This window comes from Diospyros lotus, chromosome 13 (genome assembly GCF_014633365.1).
Source record: "Diospyros lotus cultivar Yz01 chromosome 13, ASM1463336v1, whole genome shotgun sequence".
Lineage (NCBI taxonomy): Eukaryota > Viridiplantae > Streptophyta > Magnoliopsida > Ericales > Ebenaceae > Diospyros > Diospyros lotus.
Window position 1 is genome coordinate 13291317 of NC_068350.1, and position 2458 is coordinate 13293774.

The window sequence follows — 2458 nt, forward strand, 5'->3', positions numbered from 1 at the left end:
TTTCTCTCGACACTCAGAAAGTTTCATCGGGCTTCTTATAGATGTTTTACCATATTAGAGTTCAAGAACATTGTTGTGACCAAGTTACAACAATAATATTTATTTATATAGGGATTAGCCTGAGCAAAAGTATCCATCAATGTTAAGGGTCTAGAGCATCATTAGTGAGGCTTTAACGAATCCAGATTGGGTCGGAGTTGGAATTCAACAAGGCCTGGGCCTGCAATAGTCTTTAGAATCTTCTTTGCAAGGTCCCCGAAGGGGCCTTCGTGTGACTTGCAATGTGGGATCTTCAATAGATTGGTCTTCCAAGGCTAGAGGAAAGTCATCCAGAATTTAGCCTATGGGCACAACAACAGTTAGAAGGCCATGCAAGGCAATTCCCCGCACGGGACCTTCGACGGCCAAGTCAGACAATATTATGAGAAATACGTCCAATGCATGTCGTAGATAATATGCACGACATTATTGATATGTGCATAAATGCTCATGTTTATGCTGATGAATAGTTGTTGGTGAATAGTTACTCTTTCATGAATAACACTGTTCAAATAACTGACTGTCCTGAGAACCAAGTGGCTTGAGAACCAACTGGCATAAGAATCGAGTGGTATTGATGGTACTGTTGAAAGAACCAACTGGGTTCTGATTAAAATCGATTAGGTTTTGATTAAAACCGACTGGCTGGAGAACCGACTGGGTCTTGATTAAAACTGACTGAGCCTTGAACCAATTGGATCTTCATTAGAAACGACTGGATCTTGATTAAAATCGACTGACCCTTAGTAATGGCTAGCCTAAGAACCGACTGGCCCTTAGTAATGACTGGCCTAAGAATCGACTGGCCCTTAGTAACGATTGGCCTAAGAACCGATTGGCCCTTAAGAACCAAGTGACACTTTGAATGCTTGAGAGCAAAATAGAGTCATTGTCCTTCCCAAAGATGAATCCCCAAATGAAGAGGCAAGCCGCCTATTTATAGAAGAGAGAGCAAGGGACACGTGGCAGTTATCTCGAATTTCCCAGGAGACATGTGACAACCATCTGGGGCTTTCCAGATGGCATATTCTGGGTATATTTTGCTCAAAATTTTGAGGTAGCATGGGACTAAGAACCGAGTTGGACCCACTTAGTTTAAAGGAACCGAGACTCACTCAGTTCAAAAGAATCGAGTGGGTCTCAGTTGTGGCCATTATGGCCACCAAAGGAACTGAGACTCACTCTGTTCAAAAGAACCGAGTGGGTCTTGGTGGTGGCCACTAATGGCCACCATTAACAAGTGAACCGAGAGTCTCTCTGTTCAAAGGAACCAAGAGAGTCTCGATTTTTACAAGAGGAGAGGGCCTATCAGCCCCCTTAATGAAAACGAGTAGGGGATCTCGGTCCCCCTTACTTCAAACCGAGAGGGGGGCGATGAAACCGACTGGGGGGGGGGGGGGGGGGAGGGTTCTCGGCCCCCATTGATAAAATCGATTGGGGGCTCTAGTCCCCCATTAATAAAACGAGAGAGGGGGGAACTGCATGTCATTATATATATATATATATGGCTTGGACTTCCAGCTTAATCTTTGGGCACTTCCATTTGTTTAATAATATTCATATTGCTTCAATTGTGCTTTCACGTGAAGGGCTTCAACTTCAATTGCCAAGACACCACTAATTGTTTAATTAATTAAATATTCCAATTGCTAAACTTCATATCATCTTAATTTTCTGTTTGGCCCTGGCTTGGAATTAATAGGTTGGCGTATATTTAACTTGAGTTCTCCCTTACGAATCTGACCCAGCTTCGTCATGTGGATCCGGTTTATAACTAAATTATTTGCAAGGCATGTCAAACATGAATGAGGTCTTCAAAGCTTTTGTAGAAGACTTCTTGGGCTTTCCAAAATGGTATTATTTGTACAAATCCGAGTTCATTTGGACCTCCAAACATTACTTCAACATCAGGGCCGAAAAGTTGGGCCAAATCCTAATTGAATTAGAATTCTACACAAATATTAAATCTTTAAAAGGACATAACTTGAGGTTTTGATGTCCAAATCGAGTGATTAAAAAGTCTAAATTCATCTACACATTCTGAAATACAATTCTTATGAAGGGGCCGAAGCCCAAAAATCTTTTTCTCTAACAAAAAACGGGCTCATAAGTTATGGGAGTCTAGGAAGCCCTAATTTTTTGGCTGATTTGGATTCTTTGTTGGGGGCTATTTAAGGTTTTGATCCAAGCTCGAAAAAGGGGAGAGTTTAGGAGGCAGAGAAGGCGCACAAAGGCAAAGGGGCAGCGACATATTGGTTTTCTCCTCCATTCTTTTCATTTTTCTCTTTTGAGTTTTTGATGATGGCCCTGCGTGGCTAATTTTTTATAGTTTATTTAAGAAAATAGAAGCCTCCGAATCAATGAAATTGTGAGATCTAATTAATTTTTATTTCTCAATTTATGCTTTGAGTATCAGATG